The sequence below is a fragment of the Camarhynchus parvulus genome, chromosome 1 (genome assembly GCF_901933205.1).
Source record: "Camarhynchus parvulus chromosome 1, STF_HiC, whole genome shotgun sequence".
In the NCBI taxonomy this organism is placed as follows: Eukaryota; Metazoa; Chordata; class Aves; order Passeriformes; family Thraupidae; genus Camarhynchus; species Camarhynchus parvulus.
The window spans coordinates 19,890,604-19,910,344 of NC_044571.1; the positions used below are offsets into that span (position 1 = coordinate 19,890,604).

Genomic DNA, 19,741 nt, shown 5'->3' on the forward strand with positions numbered 1-19,741 from the left:
ATTTTCCATGTAATTAATTAATTAATTAACTGCCTGCTGAAGTTCTTCTGGACAAACAAGTTGTATTTGCAGAAAAGGGTTAGCAAGCAGTGAGCAGTCAAGGTGATGAAAAAAAATAGGTGAAATACAGATGTCATTGCTCTGTAGAGTGCAGCATAGGCTTGTTCTTGGTACTTCCTCTATTTCTGTTTCCCTGTTTAGGTAGGGGTGTGTCTGTTAATATATTGTAATCACACATCTCTGACAAAGACAGATCTGTCACCAAATACTTAACCATTACATTGTGTAGAAAACGAACCTGGAAAAATTAAAACAAGTTTTTCTTACACTGCATCTTTCCATTGATATCAGTAATGCAATCCTAATTTTCTAACCTTTTCACATAACACTTGAAATATGATAGTCTTTATATGGAAGTCTCAATATTGTGGGAATTATTCTAAGATTTTTAGAAGGTGTGTGCACAAACCCTTGTCACCTTGTAGTACATACATACCTTTGTCACCTCCGCTTTTCTTGGGTGAAAATGCAAGCTCAGTGTTCTGTAAAATCGTCAAGTATTTAATGTAATGTGAATGTAGTACTCGGTATTGCTATGGCTTTAAGTAATGGGATAACTGCATAGGTGCTACTATGCACCCATTGCTTAAAGCCATGGCAATACTGAGTACTAGTTCTCATTACATTAAATACTTGCCGATTTTACAGAACTACTGCAAGGAAATTGTTCTCCCTTCTGAAGTCCCTTCCCCGCACTGTGCTAAGCAAACTTCAGGCGCTCGGACCCATTTGGTATCTGTGGAGTTAACTAAATTAAGCTTACTTCCAGTTAGCCTCTGTCACCAGGAATGCAATTTGTGTTTACCTATATAAGGAAACCTGTCGGACCTGGGGGAGCTCTGGGGCAGGGCTGTGTGTGCCTGCAGAGGGGCGAGCGCCGCGCTGCGCTTGGCGGGCGGGGCAGAGCGGAGCGGGGCAGAGCGGCCCCAGCGAGCGCAGCGCTGCCAGGCAGGGACTGTCCCCCTCTTCTCCGGCCTCGGGAAAAGAGAAAAAATCTGCCAGGGGGAAAAATGGAGGAGCAGGTATGTCAGGCGGATCCTCACAGCTGCGGGGTGGCGGAGCCGGGGTGCGGAGAGGGTCGGAGCGAGGTTTGCGCTTCCAAGTGCTGTTCCCTGTGGAACGGCCGGAGAGCTCCGTGCGGGCTGCGGGGCAGAGCGGGCGGTGCTGCGGAGCAGCTCCCGCAACTTGTCTGACGTTCCGTGTGCTCCTCAGTGGATGCACCTTCGTTTTACTGAGGGATTCTCAAACTTTCTTAGCTCTGCTGGAGCGCAGATGGGAGCCGAGACTGGAAATAAAGCTGAGATGCTTTGGTCTGTTGGCTGAAGCGCTGCAAATCCATGATGTTATCATCCTAGTATATCTGGGGAAATAAGTTCTTGACGTGTTTGTTATTTGGTATTTTTTAAATTTTAAAATGTGCATTTTGCAAAAGGTGCACTCCTTTAGCATGTCTAGGGTTTTGGTGTCTTTTATTTGGATGTGTGTGAATGCAGCTAAATCAGCATAGCTGGAATGTGTTTGTTACAATACAGGGAGTTCCTGTAGCAATAAAGATTTTGCAGTGAGTTAAAAAATAAACTTCAGGTACTGTTATAGGAAATGTAAGCTAAACAGGTTCTACTACAATGGGGATTACCCAGTTCAAAACAAGGATTTGTATTTCTTAGGAAGTATTTGCACAGTATGATAACATTTTTGAAACAGGTTTTCAGTAAAATCCTCACAAAGAGGGAGAACTTTTCCCCTGCAGATTTTATTCAGGGCATAATGAAAAACAAAGTTGAAAACTATTTTCCAGTAGGTCTCTAGTTGTAAGAATACTGGTGTGCAGTTCATCAGGACAGTTACTGTTAAGTAGCAGCATGTTCATTGTGGAACTGTATTTAAGTTTTCTGCCATTATGGTGTATTAAATAGGAAGGGAAAATATTTTCATTTGATCTCTTCTAGTGTCTTCTAAGGAAAAAAAGTTGCAGAGTACTAGTCAGAGTGCATTTTCAGAGTGAGTTTTGATTTTTTGACATTAGAGACTGATAGATATGTGATTGCTTTCCTCTTATTTTCTTGGTCATTCATATTTATGTGTGCACAGGCATGTGAATGCACTCATTATGGGAGATGTAGCTACATCTTTCCTACTGGGAAAGTAAAAGTCCTAGGAGGTTAGAAGCTTACAATGAAGATGATTAGTATTTGAAAACCCTCTTCCTTCTAAATAGCTGTGACTTTTATGAATTGATGTCTCCCTGAGATTAGTAATATTGTATTACCTGCTTAAAATTAATTCAGAATAAAGAAAGAATTAAAAGTCACTTGTGTTAATAGAGATTCTCATTCATTTCTGTGTAAGATTTTTCTTAACACCCGATGTTGAATCTTGAGTGAGATTTTAATGGGAATGACACAGGATAGCTGTAGTAGTTTCAGCAGAAACTTTTATAGGAACTTCAACACCACAAAGTACATAGCAAGTTCCTAAATACTTATTTCAGGGCTGAAGCTAATGGGTTTATTGTGATGAATCATCATTGGTTGTGGTGAAGCCACAAAGAAAGCAAGGCTGGTGGACCAGAACCATAAATTTCACTTGTTGCATTTCTCATCCTGGTGGTTTTGTGGAATATCTTTATTATTTTGAATTGAAAAGGAGTACAGAGAAAGGACTTTTAACAGGGCTGTTAGTAAAGCATAAATTTAAAGGGCAAGAGCAGACTCCAGGGAAACCTGCTCTTAAATCACCTTTTTCATGTCTCTGCAGGAAATTGCATTGCCCCCATCAGTTTGTCTGGCTATGTTGCAATCATTAATGGTACTTTGATTTCCCAGTGCCAAGCCAGGTAGCAATGTGGGTCAAAGTCTCTGCAGTGTATTTGGGGTTGGCATGAGCTTGCTGTGTCCCAGGATGTGAGCAAATCTGTGTGGCCATGCTGGGCCTGCCCACCCCTTGGTGAGCTTTGTGTCTGTGACCCTTCCGAGGGACACACGGGGGAGCAGTTGGTTCTCACTGCTTCCAGCCACAGTGCCTGCCTCTGCCACCCACAGGAGATGTGCAGTGATGTGGCTTCAGAGCTTGCAGCATCAGGGGGACCTGCCTAAAACCAGTGTCTGCCCCGGGGTTTTACCTCAGCTTGGTGCTGTGCCTGTGGCGTGGCACAAGTTTCCTTTAACCTGGATGCACAAAAAGCAAATTCTTTTCAGGCCAGAACTGATGCCTGGGAGATATCCCCCAGGGAAATGTTGTCCTTGTTTATGGTATGAAAAGAATTTCAAAGTAAATAAAATTAAAAATATTTTTGTCCCATTTAAAATGTGGGATAATTAAAAGTAATAATAATGGGATGGACCATTCTCTGGCCTGAGCTCCTGCAAGTCAGCCTGCTACCCTAGGCATGGGTCTCTAACCCATGTTAATGGGTGATGAGCTGTATTCACTGATTAAAGAAAAAAGTTAAATATTTTTTTTTCATTCATTCAAGGATTCCTTTGTACTCATTTTAATGGCAGAACTGTGTTCAGAGTGCAGTAATGGTGTTATGTTGGAGTGTATATTCTGAGGATGAATGTGCTGAACCCAGGTGAAGGCAATGAGCACATCAAGTCTGTGCACACACCTGTGGTGCAAGCTTTACTTGTGTAGCTGAGACAAGACTGAAGGAAAGCAGAAATACTTGGACTTGATAGTGCTGATAATGAACCAAAATTATCTTCTGCCTTCCTGCTATGTTACTAATGGGTTAATTAATGAGAACTGTTATTAATTTGTCACTTTTAAATCAGAAAGTGCTTTATGTATTTAGCATACAGTATCATAACATTTTTATTTAGAAATTAAAGACTATACTTAATGTCTTCAATGTTTTTCCATGTTTGGAAATCTGCTCATCATAAAAACAAAGTTAGGACACTTTTTTATAGGGTTGCTTGACTTGCATCCATCACCCCATTTTTGCTTTCAATTTCAGATTTGCATGTAATTGAAGCTGAGTGCCCTTACACATTGTCACCAGGCAGTTTGGTACATCATGTTTTTTCCTGGTATCTTTACACATATTCAATAAAATTAAAAGAAAAAAGACTAACCTTTCAAAGGTGCAGCAGGAGAGTTTGAAATAATAAAGGAACATGCTGTAGTTGCAGGCTCCCTTTACGATTTTGTTAAAGGCTTTACGATTCCATTATGCTATCATTTTGTAGTGTAAGCATTTTATATGGCATGTGTGATTTCATTGCCCTTAAGTGACCTTAGTAAATTCCTTATTTCCCCTGAAGCACATACCTAATTGAAAATTGCCATCTGCAGTTGAAGAGCTCTAAGAATAACTCAAGGTGGAGATGGGTGTCTAGAGAGCAAGGCAAAATCACTTTTTCTGTAGAATTCGCTGTATTGCATGAAGTGAAATACTTGCTTTGAAGATGAATGATAAGGAATTATAGGAAGGGCATCTTTATCTGTCTGCCCAGTACATCTGCTTAATGCTGCTCTCTAGACATCATGTGATCCACAAAGTGTGTGTTGCCTAATTTTTTTTAACCTTTTTTTAAAACTTGCCTCTCTTCTTTCAGCCTTTGGTGATTGTATTTGGAATTTAAAGTTAAAAACATCATTCCAAGTCTGGGCTGGGCTTTCTAGTCCAGCAGCTGTTCTCATATGCAGAGCCTTGCTTGGCTCTGGTGTGCCACTTTCAGGATACAGCTATGATGATTCCAGTCTGCAACCACAACCTAAAAATGATATGGGGTGTTCCCCCTGCGAAACCTCTGGCCTAGCATTGCATTCATTACAGCTCCTGTGAGCATGAGCGCCGAAGAGTCATGAAAATGAAGGCGGCAAAAAGCTGGGCAGTGCGAAGCTGAGGAATGGCTTAAAAGGCATTTTCTTAGATGAGAGAACATGAAACTGTGCTCTTAATGTTAATTGTTTAGGACAGGAAACATGCAAGTATTTTATTTAAAAGGGTTGGGAAATGTGAAGCATGAAAAATCTGTGATGAAGATGTGAAGTTTTTATCCTATCTTCCTGTGTGTTTATTCATTCCAAAAAATTGAGAAAATGACTGGGCTGAAAATTAAGTCTCTACAAATTCTCTAGTCCTGTGTTATCCTGCGAGTAGTCTTATTTATGAAAGCTTAGCCTTTAAATCTATTTTTTTTTTCTGTGTTAATTCCAAGCTGTGTTTCAAAACCATTTATCAGGGTTAGAGCTTTGGAGTACACATGGCTTTGAGACTCATAAGGGCAAGATATTAAAAATATGCAACCTGTGTTAGGGTCTGAGTTTACCAGCTGCTTAGGATGTATCTCCCTGCTGTTTTCTTTTTTTTTACTTTCATTAAAAATATTGTTGTTAAATCTAGATTTTGATGGTGTAGCAAGTAATCAAGGGAAGACAATATTTCATTGCAAATTTTGTGCGATTCCATATTTTAATATTTTTTCACATTAAATATATTTTTTGTTCAACAAGATCTCTAGAAATGTACTTGAGTCTAAAAGTCTGTACAAAGGCAGATGCTTGTTTCCTAATCTATCTATATCCATGATTATAACACATGTTCAATTTCATATGCATCTAAAATCACTGCTGATTTTTTTTAGTAAAGTTACTATTTTCATGTGATTGTCTGCACAAAGACTGGAATAATTAGTATTTGCTTTAGGTAATACTCAGGATTTTCCTTGAACAAATTAAGATCTTCCATGTAAGGGTTCATTAGGGGGTAGAAGTTAAGTTGCACTCTCTCTGTTCTTTAGTAGTTTCACTCAATGCTAGTTTTGTATTAGTCCTCTGAAAGCTGGATTTAGGGAGATGGAATATTAAAAAAAAGCAGTTGTTTTTATTAGACATCATTATATTGAGTTCAGCTTCATTTAGCATTCATAATATTCACATTCAGTGTTATGAAAGAAAGGCCATTTTTGACCCCTCGTGCACTGTTCCAGGCATTGCAATGGCTGAGGGGGCTCTGCTTGGTGACACACTGCATTGCAGAGTGCTCAGGGTGTCACTTTGTAAGTGCCATGATCTGTCTGCTGTGCTCCTCCAGAGATGCCTGTTCTCCTGCTGCTGAGTTCCTAATATTTCTGTTTTGTAGCTGCCTAGCCTGGAAAATTCCATATAAAACCTCAGATCCAGCCTCCTGAGATGGATTTTTTTGGACAAATTTAATTTCACTATGTATGAAACAACATTAATGTTTCTGCTGTGCTAATTCTTTAAAATGAGTAGTTGTTTTACTACACTCTTCATATCTTAGCTGCTTCCTTCATGGGAAATTCCATCCAATTTTAGCAGGGGAGTTTAGGCATTAGCAGTTAGTTATGAATTCTTACCTTAAGTACAGCAATGTACCCAGGGTGGTTTGGGATATCCTATTGGTTGTGGGTTCAAAGTTATACAGCTGTGCTTAACACTCCAGTGGGAAATTCTGGCCATGTTGCATTTTGCCTTTGATATGTTGCCATTGCCACCACCATTAATGCAAGCTTAGACTGCAAAGATCTGTTTGCTTTTATTGCACATGTGTTGCTCAATATGTTCAGTTTGTATATGATGTGAATTGCTGGACTCAGTGAGCATGTATGATTGGTTTAATAAATAAAACTTAAGTTGTGTTTATAATAAAGTGCATGTCCTAAAGAATGGTATATATGGTATACACAGAAAAGTGACAAGTTCACATCTAGACTTGCAAGTATTTCATATTTGAGTGTGTTTTTAATGGTTTGGAGGGAGTCACATAAATGTCAATACAAAAGGATTATATGCATCCATATGGCAGACTATGATGATGAGAACAGAGAAATCCACCTGGTAGAAAACAAAATTATTAAAGCTTGATATCCTTAATTCTAGAATCTCACCACATTTATGGCATGAATGGAATATGTATAAGAAAAAACATGCATTTTGATATATCTATATATGCTCTAGAGTGCTCTCTTTAATGAAAAAGGTTACCTGGATTTGGAAATAGGTTTAGCTGTTAATTTCAGCGATTTTTCAGCAATACACCATAGGTACATTGATGTTTCAGAGACTTGCCATGTTAGTTCTAGCATATATCATTCCACATTGCTGGAATGCACAAGCAGATTACTTTGGTTTGAATTAATGAAAGTGAGTTAAATGACTTACAGTTGTTAGCTTGCATTTTAATTTTGGAGGTTAAGCTCATATGCCTTGAAGGTTTAATTCATATGTTTCTGTACCATGAGGAGTTCAATTTGGACATTTCCTCTGCCACATGAGAACTAAAGCAACCAAACACAGGGAGAAAATGGAAGATTACAGTTGAGCAGAACCGTCAGCTGAAAGTCCTTTATTCCCCCACAGACATTTTAAAGTTGGTACACAGAATTTCTATAATATAATAAAAATTAAAACAAAAAGCTCTCTAGAAAGGGCTTGCAAAACCAAAACGTTTAATTGATGGATTCAGTGTCATCTGCCAAGTTTCCAGTACAACACCCCGGCTGAGGGAGGTAGAACTAAATTTGAAAGTTATTTCACTAGCTGGCAAGCTGGTCTGAAATCAAGAAGATATAATGGAATCAAAAGAAGCTATGAGTTTCTATAGTCAGAGAAGAAACTATAATTTATTTATAGAAAATGGGGAATAATTCAGTCAGCAGGAGTATCTGTGGGCTACCACAAATTAGAAAATGAATGCAAGTCGCTGATGAGGCAAAATGCTGAAATGGGAAAGCCATTCTGGGAATCATTACTGAAGGTATTATCAACAAGAGGATGAGAAGTAAACATTTTGCCCTGTTCTGTTGTGATAAATGCCATCCTGAATTGTTCACACAGTTTTATATATGATACTTTAAGAAATAGAGAAATAAACTGGAGAAAGACTAATGGAAAGCAAACCAAAAATTGTACTAAGGAAATGTGACACAGATTGCATGAATTGAGTGTATTTTATTGAAAATCTGGCTTCCCAGTGTGTCCTGTACAAGCATCTCATGAACCAGTATTCTGTCCATCTGCCTTCACCCAGAGGTCCAGGGAGGAGCTGAGCTTTTCCTGCTGCCCACTGCTGCCTTCATGAGAGAACAAAAGGTGAACACATCCAGTTGCAGCAGCCACCCCCGAATCTGGCAACTCATTGCTTTTCCTTGCATGAGCTCAGCTTGGTAAATCGCTGTCTAGAAAAGAGAATAAATAACACAGACATGGTTGTAAATGTGACAGTAATTAATTGGTCGTCTCTGAGGATGGAACAAAAGGCAATTTGCATTAATGGTGGGTTTCATTAGATTCTAGGAAGAACTCTACAGCTGGTATTTAGGCACTGTGATGGGTTAACCAAAGAAGCTGCCAGGTCAGTCTTTGGAGATATTTCAGACTGAACAAAATATTTTTTGTGGAGGATCTAAGTGTAGTTGATCCTCATGGTGAGCAGGACTCCACAAAGGTTTTTCAGACTTAACAGCTGTAGTTGCTTGCTATGCCTATGCTAGGGCTGTGTCCCTAGCATGAAATCTGGAAATATTTTCCAATTTCAGACCCCAGCCTGTCTCATATCCATGTCCCATCACCATAGCAGTGCTTGAACTGGGCCTGCATTTTCCTTTCATGTCTTTATGCCTCCAGTTTCCATACTCCAATCAGGTAGATCAGCAGCGAGACTGGTATCTCACAGCTGGCCTTTCCTGTAAAGAAGAGCTGGTTGAGCCTCAGGCTGGGAGCCACTGCTACTCTCTTTCTGGATTCCAGTACCACAGACTCACTGCTTTAGAGTTTGGGAATTCTGAATGACTATGTTACTTTAGCTTCTACCCAGTTTTCAGTCTCAAGAGTTATTGCCAAGACCCCCAATTTAACATTAGCATTTAGTAACAACAAATACAGAGATTACATGAATGAATACAAAACCTCATAAAATCATGGTAAAAATGTGAATACTAACACGTGTGGAAATGATGCCTTAAACCGCTGCCATTTACTCTACAAAATACACTTTGTTTTCTCTTACTATATATATCATGTGATGTAGCCATGAAAACTGGAACAGCACAATCTCTGTTGATGTAAAGTAAGCAAGAATATAACTACTGTAAATAAAAGTGGGGATTATGTTAGTGGAGGAGAGGAGGCTGTTCTCCTCAGTGCTGAATCTAAGTAGGAGGTAGATTGGATAGTTACATGGCAAGGTTCTTCTTGGAGAACAAATTTGGTTTGCTGTGTAAAATGTGTTATTGGTGTGCTATGGGCCACAGCTGAGTCTGTCTCCCCCGTTTGTGTGGCAGTGCTGAGTCATTGATTACGGTCGATCGATGCTGTTCACTGCAGTGCTAGATCCATTAATTCCTCTGTGAGAGTACGAGGCATAGCATTCAATCAATAAGGTCTCAGATTAAAGGCAATGATCCAGGAAAAGGACAATGTAAAAATAGAAAAACAGGGAAATGCGAGTGAGATTAGTTTCTTCTATTTGATACTTCCCATAACCTTCTCATGACTCAGCATTTCTGAGGTTAGCTACTTTGTGAGATCATGATTCACAAGGTTTGTTTACTAAATGAGTTCCTTAATGATGGTTAAATTACTTGTTAGTGTCTAATTCATGAAATGGCAAATGCTGAACTGTTGACCTTCCCAAAACTGGAAAGCTATCACATACAGTGATTTTAAAATATAGGTGAATATTTTTATTAGCAGTAAACCTTTTTACTATCACAGTCATTCATTTGAATCAGTCCGTCTCTTTACTTGTCTTTGAATACTCCACTCTGATTTGGAGGGTGCAAAGGTGTTACAGCAGAGGTGTCTGCTCACAGAACAAAAGGCAATTTGCAGTAGTGGTGGGTTTCTGCCCAGTAACGGGGAGAGTAATGGGTGCAGTAACGTGCTTCCTACCACACTGCTCAAAGACATCTCTCAGTGGCACAGCCTGAATATGCTTCACTCCTCTTCAGAGCTGGGGCTGTTATTTAGAGCTCTTCTCCAGGCCAGTATTTAGGCAGAATGGCGAGGAAGTCACTGTGAATTGCACAGCTCTCTGGGCAAAGACTGTGGTTGACTGGGGACTCCATCTTGCGGAAGGGATGCCATAATGCATTCTGCTCATTCCTGGTGGAAATTTACTGTCTTCCACAGTGGTTTCTGTCTTAATTCAATCCTTATTCTGAGCACAGAGGAAAGGAACGTTGTCTCAGGCAGCCAATGTGTAACTGTTGGGAAAAATACTTGGTTTCTGATGGCAATAATTACTACAACCATTAATTACTGTGTTTTGGGAGAGAAGCATATTATTTCATATTCATAGGCAACAACACTATACAACTCTCTTTCTGAGGTTTAGAAGTTTTCCATCTAAAAATAATTTGCAAAAATTAAATTGAACCAGGCTACTAAAATATTCAGTAATTTTAGCCGACTGTATAGCCATATGTCTATTCCAACCCAGCTTTTGACGTCTTGCCTAGAGGAAAATACTCTTTAAAATGTTTGGACAGACTACATCTAAAGCTAAACCTTGTTTGAAAGATGACATTCTTCTGAGCAAGGTTCAATATTTCTCCTACATCAGGACTGGGTCCATGGTTTTTCATGGTTTAATATTCTGAAAAAGAAAATCTGGACAATAATGTGCAAGTATGGAACCAATATTCAATAAAAAACATTCTGTACTTTCTAAAGAACTGTGTCTCAGCTTTTTTCCTCCTCTGAAATAATTTAACATGAGAATTGAGAAAGATGTTTGCTGCAACCAGGTTTTGCTAGACTTCAAGGTGTGTAAGGTGTGATGTTAAGCCTTGACAGCTGTGCCTGTTGCAGTCACTATCCCAGACCAAGACCTACAACATGCCCATTACAGGGGGTGATGGGCTGCCCTCCTCTGATATCCAGAAACGTCACTAATTTCTTTCGTGCCAGTGCATAGTTTAGTTTGCTTGCAATTTTCTTCCAAGGGTGTTTGCTAGTTACTATTCTCCCAACAGCTGGACAAAGCTCATTGTTTTATAAGCCCAAAAAGAGATGTTTTAGATTTTACTAACTTGCCCAGGAAATGCAAGATGTGTGCTGGAAACCTTCCCTCTCCTAGAGAGGCATTGCTGTGGCCACAAGGTGACATATCTGTGTAAATATAAACTCATTCCCTCCTGGAGTGCCTGTGTCACTGGAAGGACAATGTTACAAAAGCCAGGACTTTGTGGTCCTCTAGGGAGAGCTGTCACCAATGGAAGGAGGTACCCTGGATTGTGGTCATAACTAATGTCACTCTTATGTTTTACATTATGAGGCTGTTGACCCAAAAATTCAAGGAACTTTTCCACCCACATGGAGGCTGCAAATGTGACAGGTGGAAAACTAAATCAAAAAAACAGGCTTTCAAAAGCCTTAAAAGCTCCATGTAAAGGTAGGTGCCTCCATAGGCTTCTGGCACTTTCATTAACTTAGGTCTCTTGAATTATGAATAGGTAGAGATAGCAACCAGGTACTGAGATGTTTGTATAAGCATAGAACCTGATTTGTGTTTTTATTGGATTTTTAAAAAAAAATTTGTCCAAATTAATCATTCTTTCACTGTAATTGTTTGGTGTAGACTCTGAAGAAGTCACTGTTGTTTACCCCTGGTTCCCAGGCCTCATGTTTAAGTCACTGTGTGTTTTTCAGTAGAGGGTGGATGGGGATGTGTCTGTTGAGCAGAGTGCTGAGAAGGTGACAGTGTTACACATTTCCATCTAGGAGAAACTGTTCTCAAGGTCTGTTCCTCTGTGCCCTTGAAATCATAATGTCTAAATCCCTTGGAGTATTTTCCCTGGTGATACATCAGCTGCAGCTAAGGGTTCCTTTCTCAGAATGATCAGTGTTTTCAAAGCAGTAATATTAGTCTGCCTGCAACTCCTAGAGGAAAAAGAGTTAACTTATGAACTATGGGGAGCAGAGAGCCCTGTGTTCATGGAACCACGAGATTTCAAGGCTCTGAACACATAAGTTAATAGAATAGTCCATGTAAAGTGAGACTGACCTCGTTTTTAAAACTTGCAGGTGCCTAATGGAATCTCTCTGTATTATCAAAATTCATCAACAGTAGCAAATACATGTAAGAGCTGAAGGCAGTTTTTCTATTGTATTTTATATTCACTTTTTACTACCTGCCCCTGTTTTCTCATGCTCTCAGATGGGTAGAACTTTTTTCTTATGTACAGTGGTAACTACTATAGGTTATGTTGAACATTTGAAAATGAAGCATGACTTTTCTGTTCTCAATTGCACTGGTTTAATTTGTCTTTTAAGTTTCTGTGAAACTGCAGGGAGAAAGGAGCTTTTAAGATACTATAAAAAGTGAAAGGTTCTTGCCTTTTTCTGTTATGACTTGTTAGAAGCTCACACTTGACTTTCGACAAAGGATTCCAGACAGCTGGCTTTTCTCCAAAGTGACTTCCAACTTTATTCTTAAAGGAAGAGATCCCAGGTGCAGGAGACTGAAGTAATAGGAGATCTAATATTAAGACTTTCAATTTTTTTTCTTCTGTAGCATGTTTCTTTTTTCTGCCTAATATAAGATAGGTATAATTCCAATCTAATTTACAATTGCAATGGTAAGTACACTTCCCTTTCACTCTTCAAGTGAAAAATACTGCTGTGCTGAGCCCCACTGTTCATGTGTCTTATAGAACATAAAGACATTGTTCTTCTGCCTTTCCCCAAAAAAGACAAAACATCTTTCTTTCAACAGAGATTATTCATCATATGTTGTTCTAGAGTTAAGATGCAAGCTCATAAACTGAAACAATAGGTAGTATGGTGTTGCTTTTGCAGTGCACTGTTTATCTGCTATAAGGAATACAACTGTTTGAAAAGGTTTCAAAAGCACAAAAGAGGAATTATTTACAGTATTTCATCCCATCATGTACCAAAGAGAATGTTGAATGAGTATTACAGAAGCATTCAAACTGCGCTGATCAGCACACAGAAATTAATATATGGTGTGTGACAATTTTGGGGAGAGATCTGTATCCAATTATAAATTCCTCTTCAGTTTATGACTAACATTTATGGAGTAGTCTTTCAAGGGAAGTGGTGAAGCACTGTGTACTCAATTGTTGGTGAATGAGGTCTGCAAAATGTTTGAAGGCTCTTCAGAAAGCAGATCTGAGAGCAGCAGTGGCGTGGATGTGATGACATGGTGGAGTTTCCATGTCTCCATTCTGACTTGCATTTTGACAGTTGTGTAGAAGCAGAAGCACCAGGTTGTGCCAAATTTACAGCGTCCAGAGTAAATGAACTACTTCCTCAAACTCTGTTGTTAGAGAATTTTCAGATTGGGGTTTATTTTTTTATTGTGTTTAATTTGAAAATATGTATGCATTTGGGATTCAGGGCAATTGTGTGGCAGTTTAACTAGGGATGGAATCACTGTTCAAAGCACAAGAAATAACAAACTCTGAAATAGCAAATGTTCCACCAATTACATGACTGGTCTGTGTTATGAGAAAGAGAAAAAGGTTGATAGATGTGGTGCCTCTATTACAAGGGGTGACATGAAACCCCACTGTGGGCTTTGTAGCTTGCCTGTAAAGAACATCTCAGCAGCTTACTCAGAAATATGCCAAATAGCCATATTCCATATTTGCTGAAGCCCCTGTGAGTTGTTTATTTCTGGTTTGTGTTGTTTTATTATTTTTTTCATCTACTGTTTCTGGTTGAAAGCATGAGTTGGTCAAAATGTTTTCTTGGAAGAATTGATTAATTTTGACAACACCTCTACTATAAAAAGGCTCTTCAGTCTTAAGAACAGCCATTAGAGTGGAAGGTGTGGAGGAGGAACAGAGAAGCTGCCTTCAAAAGTGCATATGAATTTGTTCTGATATGGGATTTTAACCCTGAGTCTGTTATGTCTTGAATAAGTGACCCAGTCTCTGGCTGCTTTGAGCTGTTCCTGGCAGCTTCTAATGTTGTATTTTGTGTAATCATCTTAGTTCTTTTTTGTCAGAAGAACTCAGACCACACATCTGAAGTGATTTTTAAAGTATTTTATCAGAGTCTGAAGTGAGTGAGTCTTCCTTTCTGTTGTCTTTCTCTGCTTCAGAACACCATGAATTTACCTAGGTGTATAATGAGGCATTTCTGAAAGGAAAACCTTTTTGTCTAGTTTTAACTTTGTTGATATAAAATATTTTGTCTAAAAAGCATTTTTCCTGTGCCTCCTTTCTTTGCAGTAACTTTTAAAAATACCCTGGTCTGTTGGAGTTATGGCACGATGAAGCAGGCAAATGTGGTCCTATAAGGCAAATAGCTCTGCAGCAACTGCTCTATAAGGGAAGATGAAGGGACCTTGTTTTATGTCAGACTGGTACAACTGGCAGCTTCTTATACAATGCTGTTGGAACAAGTTCAAATGGCTTTTAATGTGGGGGCCCCTAACCATGTGAACTACCAGCTTTACTCTTATGATCTACCACTCAAAAGTGACTGGATTAATAACAGGGCACCAATGTCTCTTTTGAGTCCTTTCTTTTGAATAGGATGGCATCCTGATTTATCCACAGCTTTGTCAGCCTGTCTCCTTGTCTGGGGCCCTGAGCATTTGTCCTCATTTAGGCAGATGTTGTTCTTGCTCAGGCTGTGATTCCCTCTTTTAATAAACCTGATCACTCTTTGCTGAAAGCCTGTTTATTTGGTAAATTTGACTTTTGGCTAAGCAAGGCTTGTAGCCTGTTAGGAACAAAATTCTTTGAATGTAGCAGCTTTACCTGTTGTTTTTCAGCTGTGTGCATGTATGGTCATGCTGAGAAAGGTATCATGCCACTCCCACTGCAGTAGGGTGCTGTGCCTACAACAAGTGTGCCTGCACATAAGCTATCTGTGATGAATTCATATCACTGGCCAGTTTTACAGCATTAAAGGACTTTCTCTCAGAACTAAGTGGTGCAAAGAAATTGCATATCTTGCACACAAATTTTCAGTGTTTAACAATTGAAAAGGACTCAATTTTACTGTGAATATTACTTGCTATGCTGGGTCATGAGGGTCAGAACAGGCATCTAATGCTCTGAACTTGCAAACATTTACACACCTGCTTAACCTGACTGTGTAGCACAGTCCTGTGTAGGTTAGTAGGTCTGCTTATGGCAATAAAAGCAATCATGTCAGAAGGTCTTCATGGAACTGAAGCCTCATATTTGATTCTCAGTAGTAGTGCAGAATAGCTTAACAGACCCTACTGGCAGCTAGATGATTTTGTTCATCTGAATTTTGAACAGATGGCAAGGATCCTATACATTGTAAACTGAAAATATCAGAGTAATACCTCTAGAGTATTACCAGAGTAAAGTGTCACTGCAAGGATGCAGAAAGACTAGAACACAAAATATTTATAGATGTTACTTTTCCATTTTGCTCTTCCCACAATGCTGATAGTACTCTTCCCACAGTCTTGAGATTGACCCAAAAATGCTTTGACAATGTTAAAAGTTGCTTGCCTCCCTTTACCCATCACAATTTGCTAACCAGCATTTTCATGCAAGATTTGAGGTGGACTGTTGTAAAATTATGTGCTTTTAGTCTGTAAAACTCTGGACTCTGTCCAACAGACCGTTTTTACATGGCCTGGATCCTTTTCAGACAAACAGGATCTGTACCAGGGTGCAAAATTGTAGACAACTGATGCATTCTTTAAAATAACTACAAGTTGGCTCTCTGCCTTTTCTGGGAGTCTGTCAAGACTCCCCCACTGGTGCCTAGGAATGTATTTTTGAAACAGGAATTGTGAGTGCCAACAAAGTAATAAGTTTAAAGGTAAGCTTTCTTTCCTGTGGCAGTCTGAGAATTTCTTTGTATCTTACTGGCCCTCCAAGTAAAACGGGTAGGGCACTTAATTCTTCTAGACCAACATATCTGTTATCTCAGCAAATAAATATTTTTATGATCTATAAAAGGCAAATTTACCATAAGGGGTTTTTTTTCCTTTTTAGTGGTAGACCAGCTTCCTAAATCTGTAATGTCATTGCCAAATTTGCAATTTAGAAATTTGTTACTTGATATGTGCAAATTACTTCAAGCCTCCTCCAGAAATATGCTGTGGGTAGCAACTCATTTGTACCCATCTGGGGAAAACTACTCCATCTCCTTGGACCTCCTAGCATTTATTAGTTGCATTATTTCCCTGCTTCTTCTCATTTTTGTCCTGTATTTTCAAACCCAGCACTTCTCTGTCATTTACTTGATGGGATCACCTTTAGCTCCTTCCTTTAGGCATCTGTTCTACACCTTAGCTGTGGCAGTAGCATATGAAAGGTTTTATCTATCACCACTGTTGGATTCAGCTAAGAGATACTTCAGGCAAGGGGAAAAGTACAAGTGCTGGTGGTAGGATAGGTAAGAGGGGGCTGGATATGTTCTTTTTGTCCTCTTCAAGGTAAACAGGCAGGTCTCTCTCAGCTGTAGGAGAGAAGAGGGAAGGCTCGTAGACAAGGGTCTTTTACAGAAGAAAAAAGTGATGAGTGACAAATGCTTTTCCCCTGAGCAGTTAGCAAGGGGAAATGGTTCCAGATTATCTTCCTTCAGCATGTCCTTTTAGACCTCAGGTGGGAAATTTGGGGGCTCTTACAAATATATCTACTTCTCCATGAAGTAGCAGTTTGACTCACCGAATTCTCATTGCTAGACAGTGATACTAGGGATGCTAGCAGAGACTGAGTGAACATCCTCCCTGTGTCAGTCAGGTTGAATAGGAGAAACTGTCTAGAAAGTGTGTCATATTTAAACTCATGCCATTTTTAAAATTCCAAACTTGCCTCAAGTTTGAATAAGCACATGATGATTTTTGTGCTGAGGTTGGCAGGGGAAAGGTTGGAGTCTTTGGTGCTGTTAATTCTACAAGTGTCCTGCATATTAGAGCAGTGAATGGGCTGTGGCATTTGCAAGACCACAAAATTATATCCCAAATGTGCAGGCATATGCTTTATGAAGGTTCTCACAGATAAGAAAGGTTGTCATGAAGTAAGCCCTCTTTGAGTTCCTAGTGTGATGTACTACAGCTCTAGAAAAATACACAAACTCAGGTTGCCTTTAAAAGTTTGGGAATGGTGTAATCAAAGTGAACATTTGCAGAAGTGGTTAGGTGTTTTAGTTCCTTTAAATTAATAGCAAAAGGTACAGTCTATTGCCAAAAAGCTAAGAAACATAACAGCTCAGCTGCTTGCCAGCATTTGTTATGCCTTAGGAGACATGCCTTCTTGTTCTTTTTCTTCTGAATATAACACAGGATTGATGAAAGTAATTATACTTTTGCACTGGCCCTGGCTAGAATAGAATAGATTTTTCTTTTCATAGCAGCTCTGTGTTTCAGAATTTTGACTCAAATAGAACTGATAACATTGTTATACTCTGGCTGGTGCTGAGCAATGTTTGTACAGCATCAAGGTCTGCTCTGTTTCTCACTCTGACACCCCAGAGAATAGATTGAGGGTGAAGGTTCACAACCAGGTAGATGACCTGAACCAACCAAAGAGATATCCCATGGCATATAAATTCATGCCTCCCAATAAAAGGGAAAATAGGGTGATACTGGGAATTAGCCATCTGTAGCTCAGGAACTCTCTAGGCATCAGTCTACCCACAGGAAGTGGTGGGTGATTGCGTTTGCATTGCTTGTTTTCTCCAGTCTCCCTCCTCCTTTTCTTCCACTTATTTAATTATATTTTTTTATTTGTTCAATCTTGTGTTTTCTTGTTGGTTTGTCTTTTTTTTTTTTCCTTTCTTCTTCCCCCATCCCAGTGAGGGTAGTGCCTGAGTGACTGTGTGATGCTTACCTGCCCACTTGTGTTAATCCACAACAGCCACACTTTGTGGGATTGAGCTACTCATCCCCAGAAGATTCTGGCATCATTCCTTGTCTTGATGCATCCAAATCTTCTGATTTGCACTCTTAAATAAATGTATATGCAGATGTGAGTACACAGGTTTGTGTGTGCATCAGTGAAAGAAGGAAAACAACGGCAGAAGTGGAGCCCAATTGAACAGTATTTTAATATTAGCAGTTTTTTCTGTTCATAAGCACTTTGATAACTATCTCCAGCAAAGGGCAAAACATCTTTAGAGGCTTATTTTAAAGTGAAAATCAGACTCCTATATTTATGAAACTTACTTTGGATTCCTTTAAGTCCAAAGCTGCCCCACAAGCATCTTCCATATATTTTCATATTTTTCCTTCTACCCTTTGAATTGTTATCTGTTTGGGGTTTTCAAAAATAAAAAAGCAGATAGATTTTGCTTATATCTGTAGTCGTTAACTGACATCATTTTGCTTAGTTAAATTGTAGCCATTTTAATGGATAAAATCTAGATAAGGAGATTCAAGAGGAATATTTGTTGCTGGGTAGTCACCTTTGATTTTAGCCTTTTTGCAGTGTGATTGTAAGAAAGGCAACAAGGAGAGTCTGAAAGTATGTTCTTTAAAGTTGTAACATTAGTCAGTTTTAGCACACTTTCTAAGAACTGTCAAGTCAGTGATCTGTTTTAAAGACTGAAAACCAAAGTTGACAATTCTTTTCATTGTTTATAGAATTGTAGAGGAAAGATATGCTTTGAATTACGTTTGAATAAGATCTTAGAATAAATAGGGATGTGACTTGGCCCTCAGTTCCGCTGAGTAGAAAGAGAAGCTGTGCATGCACAATAAAATGCAGAATTTGAATCTTTACTTAATGAGGGAAACAAATGAAATTTCCATGCTTCTTTGGTCTTTTACAAGTTCTGTATAATAATCATAACAGGAAGTACTGTAAATTTCCATAGGCTGTGAGGATGACTATAAAAAAATAAAATGTAACTGAATCAATATGCAAATCCTTACTAATAAACTTGATTAATTTGATTGCTAATTTCTTGTTCAAGTATCCCCCAAACTGTAGAAAAGAGGGGTTTTATTTAAATATTTAAAATAAAAACATAATAAGTAGTAAAAAGGATTTTCTGCCTGAAAGTAAAATAAGTATCCTTTTATTTTTTAAAATACTTTTCTTTCCTCCTGTGAATTACCCAGCATATTAAGCAAGCACAATGTAAGAATGTTTCTTGCAGTGTTTCAGCAGGAAACATGTAGCTTTGGTTGTATAAAATGACAGTGCTCAGGAAGGTAAACATATTGAATTACTCCACTAATAGAAAGGAGAAGGTATTAAGGTAGTTTTCCCCCAGGCACTGAGTTTCACAGGTGCTGTAATCATGGTGGGCTACAACGATAGTACTGTAAATGCAAAAACTAACAATATGCAATTAGATGAATTTTTGTGTGAAATGTGATAAATCAAGGAATGGAATTTGTCAGACATCAATTCCCTAACAGCAAGAATGTTTATCTAAACCACAAAAACCTCACAGCTGAAATCACTATTTTCTCTTGTTTTCACTCAGATCACAAGAGAAATATTAACAGCACCCTTTTGAGAAAGAAGCTTTTTGGCCTCTTTTTGCATTCCTTAAAAAGCACTTTTAGGTAGGCATACTTTTGGCAATATCTCTACCTTCATTTGCATGCTTTCTGAAAATTGTCATTTTGTGAGTGAAGTGACACTGCCTGTCATTTGCCTCCCAGTTTGGGAAGGGTAGATTTGAGAGATAATTAAGTGAACTCTTGCAAGGAATTCTGCACACCCCTCATTCTTGGTCTGTGGGAAGTGTTTCTTAAGAGAGGATGCTGGCATATTATCTAGGTATCACTGCA

General features: G+C 38.9%; 1 protein-coding gene across 1 annotated transcript in view; it reads left to right on the plus strand.

Annotated features, from left to right (window-relative positions):
- The first annotated feature begins 926 nt into the window (after window positions 1-926).
- Window positions 927-19,741, plus strand: part of MID1 (midline 1) — a 244,596-nt gene continuing 225,781 nt past the window's right edge. The window contains exon 1 of the mRNA XM_030946856.1: window positions 927-1,082. The gene's annotated coding sequence lies outside the window, so the exon portion shown is untranslated. The remainder of the gene's footprint in view (window positions 1,083-19,741) is intronic.